This window comes from Cynocephalus volans, chromosome 8 (assembly GCF_027409185.1).
Source record: "Cynocephalus volans isolate mCynVol1 chromosome 8, mCynVol1.pri, whole genome shotgun sequence".
NCBI lineage: Eukaryota > Metazoa > Chordata > Mammalia > Dermoptera > Cynocephalidae > Cynocephalus > Cynocephalus volans.
In genome coordinates this window covers 61,707,622-61,720,516 of record NC_084467.1, presented here as the reverse complement: position 1 = coordinate 61,720,516, position 12,895 = coordinate 61,707,622, and the positions used below count along the sequence as shown (strand labels likewise).

The 12,895-nt window shown below is 36.3% G+C and overlaps 1 protein-coding gene and 1 non-coding gene across 2 annotated transcripts in view; one reads left to right on the top strand and one right to left on the bottom strand.

Annotated features, from left to right (window-relative positions):
• The window catches only part of NEGR1 (neuronal growth regulator 1), an 847,674-nt gene that overhangs the window by 769,817 nt on the left and 64,962 nt on the right, over nucleotides 1-12,895 (top strand). The window lies entirely within an intron of this gene.
• Nucleotides 12,540-12,613, bottom strand: TRNAI-GAU (transfer RNA isoleucine (anticodon GAU)). The gene has a single exon. It is a non-coding gene; the product is annotated as a tRNA-Ile (tRNA).

Sequence of the window (12,895 nt, the reverse complement as noted above, 5' to 3'; positions counted from 1 at the left end):
AGGTGAGCTAAATAATAAAAATTCTACATAAAGAAATTCTGTAGAATTCTATTTATTTCTGGCCACCACATTTTAAGTAATTCTGAAAATTGTATACTACTGACAGGAGTGCAATCAAGATTTAAGGTCTAAAATTTATATCAGATCCAATTATGGAAGCAATGTATGTTTAAATAGTTTTTAAAATACAGGCCTTAAAAAGACAAAACAGCTTTCTCCAAAGGCTTGATGAGATTTCATATTTCACGCAAGCAAAACTAAGATTCAAAAGAGAAAAATAGGGCAAGAAAGTATAGACTTACCAGTACAAAGGGACTTTTTCTATCAATTAAAATAAATTAAATGACAAACTTTTTGAAAAATTAGGCTTTCCTAATTTTTAAGTATTCAGGTAGTGGATGGCTATTTACCCTCATTTCAGGGTTGATTTGTAGAGATTTTTTCATTGGACGGCAATGTTTCTTCCTGAATTTTCTGTGGTTCTTTGAACTATGCATGATGATTCAGATGAGGGAGGGTTTGGATTCTTAGACATCTGATAGGAATTTTCAGGAATATAGGTATCAAGTGATCCAATTTTGGAATAGGGTGATGGTAATGACCATAGAACAGAATGATAAAAGAGACATTTCAAGAAAAAGAAAATCAATAGAACTTGGTGAATGGCTAGATGGGGAGTACGAATCTGAGAAAAATGCAAAGAATACCCATCTTTCAAGCATGAGTGACTAGGCTAACTGTGCAACAGCTAGTTGAAATAGAATCATCACAATGGAGAAAAATTTTTGGAAGAAAGATGATGAATTCTACCTTGAACACGGTGAGTTTGAAATGTAGAAGCCCAATAGGCAGTAGACAGGATACATCTTACATTTAGATTCGGGTAAGAGGCAATCTACTTTCATCTTCATTGCTTAAAGATTTCTGTTATAGCATTTATCACAGTGTGTCTTTCATTAGAACTCTTTAAATACCTGACTCCCAATGGATTCTGAGATCTTGAGAACAGGGTCAAAGTTTTATGTATCCTTTTATTTTACCAAACCAGTTTTGATTCTTTCTCATATTCAGTAAATATTTTTGTACTAAATTATTTAGAAATAAGGATCTGAAAGAAATCTATAAATATAAAGCTCAAGAGAATATAGAGGAAAAATAGCAAGGGGCTACTGACTGCTTGGAGAAAGGAGGGGAAAAGAGCTGAACCAGGAGTCTGGGAAGTTGGAGAAATGAGAGAAGGATCAGACTTGTATGCTATTATGGACACTTGAAGATAAGCGCTTCACGATCAAGGGCCTGGTTAACTTACAGGTCTCAGTAACGAAAATGGAAAAGGGCCTTTGTTTTTATTGGTAAAGGTTTAATTGATGACTTTCAAGAGGAAATGATATTATTGTAAGTAGTTCAGAACTTACCATTATAAAGAAAATTTATCCTGTGTCCAAGGGACACTTACAGAAATAGATGGGTTTCCTTCCTATGAGTGATTTTCTCTTTATTGGTGTTTCTTCCTCTCACTTACATCTGAAACTCTTCTTTGCATTTTAGTTTGGTTTTCATCTTTGCTCTATGTCTTAGTCAATTCCTGCTGCTATAGTAAAATACTACAAACTTGTTAATTACAAATAATAGAAACTTATTTCTTGTAGTTCTGAAGGCTGGGAAGCCTACGATCAAGGTGCTGGCAGGTTCAGTGTCTGGTGAGGGCCTAGTCTGTGCTTCCAAGATGGTGCCTTGAATGCTATGTCCTCACATAGCAGAAGAGCAAAAAGGGGGAGGAAGCTCTCTGAAGCCACTTTCATAAGGACATTAATCCCATTTATGAGGCTGGAGCACCTGTGACCTAATCGCCTCCCAGAGGCCCCACCTTCTAATATCATCACTTTGGTAATTAGGTTTCAACATGCAAATTCTGGAAGAACACATACATTTAAACCATAGTACTCTATTAAGTGAGACTTAAAAAAAGACAAGTTTCTCTGCTAAAATGCTGATAGAAGGAAAAGCCAATAAGTACATTCTTCTGTTTTGTTTTCTATTTACACATTTGGTGGGTGTCCTATTTTTCCATTTTGAAAATATAGTCCTTTGAGAATGAGAGAACTTTTGCCAGTGTGGTACACACTGGCTAGAAATGTGAAGGGGCCAGGTTTTGCCACAGCAGGGTTGATTGACATTCACACTAGGAGGAAGAGTGAGAAAAAATACTCTGCTGTGGGTTTATGTTTTCATTTCAAGAACAAAAGGTCAAGCTCTGAGGTGGTCACTAGAGGTTCCAAGACATGCTTTTTCTTGCCTCCTCCCCCATCATACCCTTCATTATCTCCATTATCTCCTTGTAGTCACCCTCCATTATTTTTATCTTCAGCCAAAATAAATATGGATTCCTTAATGTTTCCTCAAGTCTGTAATTATGTCAGATAATATTAACCTACTTGCATTCATTACTCATTTAATAAATGTTACTTGAATACTTGCTGCTATGAGCCAGTCATTGTGCTAAGAGCCTCTCTGAAATATTAGCTATGTGTATCAGTTAAGATGCTTTGGGCCGTGCATAAGAGAAAACCCCCACTCAAAGTTGCTTAAACAATAAGGAAACATTATTATTTTGTACAGCAAGAAATCAGCTTCAGAGTTGGTTAATTCAGTGACTCAAGGAGTCTGTTCTTTCTGGTATTTCAGCTCTGGGTTCTTCTAACAGTCCTTCACAGTCCAGTTGTCAGCTGCAGTTCCAGGCTTTACATGCAGACACATCAATGTCCAGAGGAAGAAAAGAAGCCATTTCTTCTTCTGTGTTTCTTTTCCTCAGGGAGGAAACATTCCCCAGAATTTCTCAGCAGTCTTCCCCTCACCCTTCACATGTTACTGCCGAGATGTGACTCAGTCATTGCAGGACTGAGTCACGTGCCCTTTCCTAAATCAATCACAGGCAAGAAGAATGGCATTACTAGACTGGTTTAGACTCATGCAGATTTACCTTTGAGTTACTGGACTCACCAGCAGGGAAGACTGTATCTCCTACATTACACAGGTATCTATAAATGTTGTCTTAGAACATGAAACAAATTAGCAAGAAGTTAGAGGAACAATACTCATTTAGGTCAGACTAAGTTTTACAAGTGTATGTTTTTTGAAGAAGAATTTCATTGGCCATGCACATTCTATACATTCTATCCTACTGTGATAAGCACTCTTTAGATCAGAATAATGAGATTTTTATATTCAGTGAGGTGGGTATTAAATGCATGTTAGTTCTAACTTTGTATTTCAAAATTTAAACAAATACATTCAAACAAATGTACTGCTGCCTTTGGCTAGATTTTATGAGATATTGATATAAGCAAAAACAATACAGCCCTACAAAAGAATAGTTTTAAAATAATACTTTTTATTTAAGAATAAGAAATTAATGTATAGACATCACTTTGATGGTCCCAAGATTATTTTATAATGCAAAGTAAAAAACAATATATAGTATGCATCTATTCAAGTTATGAGTCATATAATAAAATTTAAGTGGGTTATATAGGCTAGTAACTAAGTGGTAATGTAATTCAGCTTAGTTCATTGATTAACATGAGGTTATTGCTTTATTTGAGGTGAGAAGAAGACTTTTCTTCTCTCCATCAAGTGCAATCATTTCTGCTTTATCCTGTTTTGGGTGCCAGTATGTGATGAATTGAGAGCAATGTAGCAAATCCTCCTCCTTTACAGATGTATGGGCTTTTGCTTTCTACCCTTCCTATTTTAAAATAAGTCAAGTTGGCTTGAATGTAAGCTTCCAGGGTATACTCCAGGGAAACAAAACAGACAAATTTGGAGTTAGTGAGACAGCTCTCTTTAAGCAGAAAAACAGGTTTTGCAGTCTGAAAAACCTGACTTTGAATCATGACTCTACCCCTTATTATGTGACCTTGGATTAGTAACACAACCTTTCCATGGCTTAGTTTCCTTTTTTATGGGGTAGAAAAAAATAATACTCTATCAATCAGCGTTCTTTGTGGGAAACAACAGAAACCATATATGAGTAACTTGTACAAAAAAAGATTTGCTAGAAAGCTTTGTTAGGAGCTAACATCAATAAGAGACTAAGGAACCAGACCTGAGAATGGACAGGGGAACACTAGAGGGCCAAGAATTAGAAAACTGGAAACTCAGGATGAAACTGTTTGGGCTAGACTCCACTGCTACTACCTTGGTTGCTTTAATAAATAACCTCTAATCTACCTGGAAGATTTAAAATCTCAGGAAAGAGCCCCCAATTCACTGAACATAGTTCATTATTTCTACGTATGTTGCCTAAGACAAAAAAGGGAAGATTTGCCTCCTTTGGCTTCCATTATGGAACCTGTTTATCTTTAATGCACCCCCCAAGGCACCATACAATGGGGAAGAGGTAATTCTCCAAAAAGAAAAGCATGAGCTATGTTCATGTGCATATTATCTCATTTGATCTTCATGAGAACTCTATAAGGTATTTGGATCTCAGGAAACAGATTCAAAAAGGTTAAATAATTTTTCCAAAGTCATATCAATAGTAAGTAAAATGGTGGAGCCACTTTTCATGTTTACATCCACTTATTTACAATTGTTATAGCCTTTTCAATTGTACCATACCATCTTTATGGGAAAGAAAAGCTCTAATTTTATTGAATCTTGAATGATATAATATTTCTGGTTGCACTAAAGGCTTCAGGCAACAGACACTCTAAGTTAGGAATCTGTTATAGGTTATATGAATGGTGCTTGATGTCAAGGGGGTCTGTCTATAATAGAAGAAGAGGTACAGGTAGTTCATGGTTCCCAATGGCAAACATGACAACAATTTTTGGTTAATTTAGCCAAAGACTGGATGAAGAATCTGATTCTGTGAGTTGCCAAATGACAATGTAGGTAGAAAGTTATGGCATTGTTTAGGAAGGAGTAGACTCTGAGGAATGAAGTGGTCATGCTGAAGAAGATTCAGAAACATTCAATACCTTAAACCCTCAAATTTGAATTAGTGCAAGTTCAATTGCAGAAACTGCTCTGGTCTCATAAGCAGAAAGTGACTTTTTATAGGGAATTAGGGCTGACAAAATTGTCTGAGAGGGCTGTGATTGTAAGCTATAGGCTGGCCCCCAGAATTGGCTCCCAGAATAACACGGTGTACCTTCCCACTAAGGAAAGTACTATGTTGGCCAATGTCAGGGAGCTGGGAAATTCATGAAGTCCATTACAAAAACAGTTGCCTCTGGAAAAACTCTGCCTTAATGAGAATCTTGAATTAGCACGTAGTAACCAGTCCTGTGAACTGCAGAGCCACACCATTCCTGTAAGATTCACATCAGAAAAGGGAACCACAACCCCCTGCCTCTCTCTCTGTTAAACAAGTCTTGAGCATATACATCTGACTGATGACACGTAACCATGTCTGGAAATCCAACTCCAAGGGAGTCAGGGAATGTCATTTTTAGCTTTCCAGCCTCTGCAGTATGAGAAAACATATCCAAAGGATTTTGGAAAAAAATATCATGTAAGCTAATCTTTTCTTTTTACTACATCTTTAACACGTTTTTAGAAAATGCATATTCCAAATAGAAAGAATAGGATTTGTTGCTGCAAATTTATAATATTGTAAAAAAGTTAATGAGCAAATACAACTTCTTAAATTTCAAGGAAAAGTGCATTGGCTTACAAAAGGAAACATTTGCTCATTCTTACCAAAAAAAAATGTTTTTTTTAATTCATGCTAGGGTGTGTATGAAGCATAACAAACTACTCATACCATAAACAAAGTTTCAGAGCAAAACTTTGTCATTAATAAATCAGTAATATTTACTCTTCAGCTAGCTCATTATGTTCATTTTGAACCATCCTGGACAGCTTTCATATTAGTCAATTTGGCTAATGTTACAAAAATGGGGACAAATATTGTGGAACAGAGTGTGCAAACTCAGAGAGGCTTGAAAGACCTGGATTATGAGCAAATAAGTGACTCATGGAATTTAAAATAACAATGTGTAAAAGGCATGAAACTTTAGGACCAAAATAATTAGAGGGACTCCAACTTAAAAGGGTTCAGAGAACAAAGTACACATCAGGAGAGAGCTCTTTAGTAGTTACAGATATTTTACTAAAATCATCTGCCTGGGAGACAGCCATGAGGAAAAAAGGAAAGAAAATAGTCTCTCAGTAGATGGAGAAGAGGCTGAATTCTCAGATGTTGTTGTAGCATTAGACAAAGTGTTAGTATGCAGGATTATTTCATCCAGAACCCCTGATTCTGCTCTCCTGTGCTGTCAGGATGATTACTAAGGATTACTTCCTAAAAATATGGTGTGGTCGTATAAAGGAGAGACGGGATGTTTTTAAGGTGATTTTCTTTCATTTTCAAACAACTTAAAAGGTACAAAAAAAAAAAGAAATAGAAACAAAAACACTTCTATATATTTTGCTTCTTCTTCTCAGTTTTTCTCTTTCTATGTGGATGAGAATTGGTTGAGACTCTTACAACTGCTATATCAGCTTGCTGTTCTGAGTCATCTAGTAAACACAGTCCTCTGCTTGACCAGTGTCTCCAGATTGTTGTATGGAGCACTGGTTGGGGAAAAAAAGTAATTGAAGATTACAGAGACTGTATGAATTAGCATAATAATAAGAAAAATAACATTTATGGTTGTTAAAGTATTGTTAATATTATTATTAGTATCATTTATTGACTTGGTGCTGTTGCCAGAACTGTGCTGCTTTACATAAGTTAGCATACTTATTTTTATCTCTAGGTCTTATTTGGTTTGTATTCAGGCACAAAAAATTGCTGAACTGTCTATTCAGGACTCATAGACTCTTAGAAAATATTCCATTAAGCACCAACTTTTTAACAGTAGAAGATGAACAAGCCTTAGAAGGTGAAAGGGGTTAAGACCTGCTTTGTGCTTCATAGGCTGTGTTTGAGTCTAAACGTCACCTTGTTTGAGGATGTGCTTACAATAACTGAAGCATCAGCTGGATTATTAGGAAAAGTGTACCTCCCAATCTTTTCATTTTCTTCCCAAGTCTAAAGAGATAGGTTGAATTTTGTCTTCTTTTTTTTTCACCATGAAAAAAGGGGAGAAAATAGTTACAAAAGACATATCAGGTAAAGAACTGTTATATTAAATACAAAAAAAAGTCTTAAAACTCAGCAATAAGAACACAAATAATCTGATATAAAAATGGGCCAAAGACTTTAACCTCACCAAAAAGATATACAGATGGCAAATAAGCATACAAAAAGATGCTCCATATTATATATTATCAAGGAAATGCAAATTAAAACAACAATAAAGTATCACTAAACACCTATTAGAATGGTCAAAATCCAGAACACTGACAACACCAAATGCTGGTAAGGATATTGAGCAACAGAAACTCTCATATATTCCTGGTGGGAATGCAAAGTGGTACAGACACTTTGGAAGACAGTTTGGTGAATTCTTATTAAACTAAATATAAGATCCAGCAATCGTGCACCTTAATATTTGTCCAAAGAAGTCGAAAGACTACGTCCACACAAAATCCTGCACACAGATGTTTATAGCAGCTTTATTCATAACTGCCAAAACTTGGAAGCAACCAAGATGTCCTTCAGTAGGTGAATGGATAAATAAACTGAATGTTATTCAGCACTAAAAAGAAATGAGCTATCAATCCATGAAAAGACAGAGAGGAATCTTGAGTGCATATTACTAAGTAAAAGAAGCTAATCTGAAAAGGCCACATACTGTATGATTCCACGTATGTGACATTCCAGAAAAGGCAAAACTATGGAGACAGTAAAAGGATCGGTGGTTGCCAGGGGTTGGGGGCAAGGGAGGAATGAATAGGTAGAGCACAGAGGATATTCAGGGCAGTGAAAATACTCTGTATGATACTGTAATGGTAGATACATGATGGAGTTTGGATGTGTTGTCCCCTCCAAAACTCATGTGGAAATTTGATCTCCAATGTGGCAGTGTTGGAAACGGATTGTGTCATGGGGGCAGATCCCTCATGAATGGATTAATGCTCTCCCTGGGGGAGGAGGAGTAGTGAGTGAGTTCTCACGCTATTAGTTCCCACGAGACCTGATTGTTTAAAGGACCCTGGCACCTCCTCTCTCTCTCTTTTTCTTGCTTCCTTTCTCTTGCTTCCTCTCGCCATGTGATCTGCTTGTACCTGCCGTCTGTCTGCCACTTTCGGCCATGACTAGAAGCAGCCTGAGGCCCATGCCAGATGTGGCTGTCCCAGAATCGTAAGCCAAATAAACCTCTTTCCTTTATAAATTACCCAGTCTCAGGTGTTTCTGTTATAGCAACACAAAACGGACTAAAACAATACATGTCATTATACATTTGTCCAGACCCATGGAATGTACACCAAGAGTGAATTCTAATGTAAACTATGGGCTTTGGGTGATAATAATGTGTCCATGTAGGTTCATCTGTTGTAACAGATGTACCACTCTGGTGGGGGATGTTGATAATGGGGGAGGCAGTGCATACGTGGGGAGACAGAGTATATAGGAAATCTCTATATCTTCTTCTTACTTTTGTTGTGAACTTAAAACTTCTCCAAAAAAAGTCTATTTTTAAAAATTTAAAACACTCAACAAAAAAATTGTATGGTAAAGGATATGGCTAGAGGATGAGGAGTATAAGAAATGTGGTGAATTTGCCTTTCCTACCTTCTCCATCTACTCCCCCACACAATTATCTATGAACTAAACAAAGACTAAAATTACCAAGGTCAGAATCATGTCCATCATCTTACTGGAAAACCTCAGTCCTGGGGACAATTATTTAATAAGTAGTTTTTGTGTCTGTATTAGAAAACATTCTGCAGAATATTTTTTTACTAGCCAAAAATCATTGTAGCTAAGTTATCACCTCCAAGTTGTGCTCTATTATATTTCTCATGAAAGTTGGAGATAGAGTTTCTTATAAGAAAAATTTGGACAAAAGCAGTGTAGTATCACAAAGAGTTCTCAGTGAGTTAGAAATAGTTTTTGTCTTTGTTTTTCAATAACTGTGTGATTTTTGCAAGTATCACTCATCTTCTGTGGGCCTCAGTTTCTTCATCTTTATAAAGAGGGATTTAGACTGGAAGACAGATTTGTATGATCCTATGCCAATTTGCTCAGCCACAAAAGGATGGGAGATTATTAATACTATTGGATAGGGGCTGATAATATATTTTTAAAAGGGAAACCTACATTGAAAATTTACCAATAAATTATTGTCTTAGAACATTTCAGTTGCACACACTTTCTGGTAATATCCATTATATTAGAGGCCATTTGTAAGGTTTTCATATCTTGATTTATTCTAGTCTGGGATTGCTTTCTGAAGGGATAATCTCATTTATGATATTGCCTTTTTAAGATGTAGCAGCATTATATAGAAAGATAAATTTGCACTGCCAACTAAATGCAAATGATCACGATTTTGAAGAAATCGTTCCAAGGCTCTATTTTATACAGATGCATATGGAGATTCTTATATGTTTATGGGTTATAGGCAATAGCAATAAATAAAATTAGTTGACCTTGGGGATAACAAAAATAACACTGTATGAGGGAAAATAGTATTCCAATCATACTAGAAGTCAACATCCAGCTGATATTTTATTCATGTGACCAAATGGAGTCACTTGTAGGATGTTCAAATCACCATGAAAGTTGGTGTACATAAAGGCTTTTTGAGAAGATGAAACAGAATGGAAAGGTGATATTGGTGAAGCTAGTTCTGTCAAGGTTCAACTTCTATAGTCATGCTGAGGAGAATCTGGTAATAGTTGATCAGTTTACCTAAAAAAAACCATATAGTTTTCAAGTTTATACTCCTCAAAAGTATACCAGTTGTTTTCCAGAGAATATAGAAAATAATCTATACATTTTTTTGCTATTTACTCCTAAGGAATAGGAACCTAGGAGAAGGAAATTCTTAGTGAAAGTGACATTTTTAAAACCTTTTTAGATACTGCTATTATAGAAATTGCTGTTAAATGCTAGGCACTTTCACCTATTTTATGTGTTTTAAGCCAAAAGCCAGAAAGCCTTAGCTATTTAAAATCCTCTACTGACAGTTGCCTCTGAACAGAGATGGAATGTACCTGACATCATTGCTGAGACTCTGCCTGTCTCAAGTATGGGACTCTCCTTCTGAGCCTGAACATGACCTTAGACTCTTTCTCATCACTGCACACCTGGTGGCCACCACCAATGGATAAGAGTTGGCACTGAAGATAAAACCTATGAGCCATGCATGTTTGATACTTTTGCATGGACAGATCTACACACACACACACACACACACACGAGAAACACAAACAGACACACACATACAGGTCTCTGTGCTATTCCGAGAATATGCCATGTTAGATGGACTCTGTCTCACGGCCTTTACACTGGCTGTTCCCCTCTGGCAACACACTTTCTCCATATATCCACATGGTGTCTCTTTGACTTCTTCAAGTCTTTGATCAGATGTCCTGGGTGTGACCTACCCTGACCACCCTTTTTCTAATTGTATCCCACCCCGCTATTCTCAATTTCCCTTCCCTGATTAATTTATTGCATTATCTCACTTATACAAAATACTGTTTGAATTTTTGTCATTGTCTTTTCCCTGTTCAACTAGAATGTAAATTTCATCAGGGTAGTGTTTTATTCACGATTGTGTCTCCAGCACCTGTTACAGGTGATATATAGTTAGCCATCAATTTTTTGTTGAGTTAATGCATCCATCACTCAGTGAATTAATAAGTTATGGCCATAGGAACTTAGGGGAAGTACAGAAGTGAAATAGGCCTTAGAATAATCTTGATAAACAAAACTTCTGTTTGTCATGTACAGTTTGTAGACTTGCTATTTGTGGCTTAAAAGTGATAAATATTACATTTGTTTTCACGATAAACTACCTCAAAATCCTCTAATGGCGGGCCGGCCCGTGGCTCACTCGGGAGAGTGTGGTGCTGAGAACACCAAGGCCCCGGGTTCGGATCCCATATACGGATGGCCGGTTCGCTCACTGGCTGAGCGTGGTGCTCACAACACCAAGTCAAGGGTTAAGATCCCCTTACCGGTCATCTTTAAAAAAAAAAAAAAAAAAAATCCTCTAATGGCAAACATTCCTAAGGGAAACTAAAGAAGTGAGAATTAAAAATGGAAAAGCAAAACATAAAAACATCTTAGTCGTACCATTGGATTCTTGGGTTTGTTTAAAATAGAAATTGCTTCTTGACAAGTAAATGTATTTTTTAATCAGAAAAGATTTTGTGAATTAAGTAAACATATTTCTTCACTCTTTTCTACCACCTAACAGTTTGTTCTATTTTTCTTAGAAAGATGAGCTGTGGCAGGTGTTTTTTTCCTCCCATGTTAAAAAAAAAAAAAAATTCTATATATGCAAGATGTTACTCAGTGACACAGCCCAAAATACCTTTTGCTACTGTTTCCAAAACGAGTTCTTTAATATTAATGTGGTTCTGCTTTGGCAACAATGAAGATGAACAGTTATTTGTAGTGTTTTCTGTCTTTGGCTACTTAGTATAGAAAGGTATCAGTATGAAGAGTTAATGGCAGTTTTAAAAATAAGCAGAGGTTTAATCTTCATTGATCCTGATTCAGTGTTTCATCAAAATCAAAAGACCCAGTGCTGGAAATGAGATGGTACATTAGTCCAAAAGCTCAATGGTTTGTGATTCACTATAAAAACTGGATTTCTAGTCTTTTGTATTAAACTAGTGTCCAAAAAAGAAAGGTACAGAGAGAGTGAGAAAATAATGCTCAGAGAATAAAAATGGAAAAGAATAAAAAGAATTAATAAATTTTAAACAAAAGGAATGAATGTAACTTTTAACCTACAAAGTGACTAAAAAAGCATTTCTTCACCAAGCAGAAAAATAGAAATAAAGGATGCAAACAATTTAAATAAAAATTCGTACTTTTAAAAACAAACAAATTCTTAAAAGAAAAAGAGGGGGGACAAGAAATCAGTGCCTAAGATTCTGTATCATCTGTTACCACAAGAAGTGTATAAATGAAAATTGCAAAACTTACTGAAATCTTTTTTTTTTTTTTTCCTGGTGGCTGGCTGGTACAGGGATCAGAATCCTTGACCTTGGTGTTATAACACTGCACTCTACCCAACTGAGCCAACCAGCCAACCCCTGAAATCTTTATTGGTAGAAATATCTATATGATTCACATAAAACAATGATCCAAGGAACACCAATAAGCTCAAAATTTTTGTTTTATTTTAATATTAAATAGATAGTTTATTTTTGCCATTTTTGTCATTTTGGAAGAGAAAACATGAGGAAGAAAAGTGACCTACCTATTATACTTAATTATATGTGGACAAAACAAGGAGAGCTGCAGTTATTCAAATCATGTAGGTCCTGAAAAATCATTGTGTGAAGAAGGGTGGTTATAGTAGAGAGAAAGGATTACAGTTAGCAAAAGTATTTATCTGTAGAAGATAAAATTGTCACTTTTAAAAAAAATTCCTTCAGCTTCATCTGTTGTTGGTGGCTGGCCAGTACAGGGATTGAACCCTGGACCTTGGCATTATCAGCACCATGCTCTAACCAACTGAGCTAACCAGCCAACCCCCTTTAGTTCCTTTGGGTTGGTGAGCACTGCTTGAGCATACCCTGTGACAGCCTCGGTGGAGAGGGGGAACCAGCGGGGGCATGGGGGGTGCTTTCTGAAGTGCTTTTCCCACTGACCAGCTATGTAACCTCAGGAAAGAGCTACAACCATTCCCTTGCCTGGTAAAGACTTAATGATGCCTACTTTATGGAGCTACGAAATGAAATTTGTTACACAAAATAAGCATGCAAAACAGTTATAGTGATGGTTATCTATGTTAGCTATCGTCATCATATA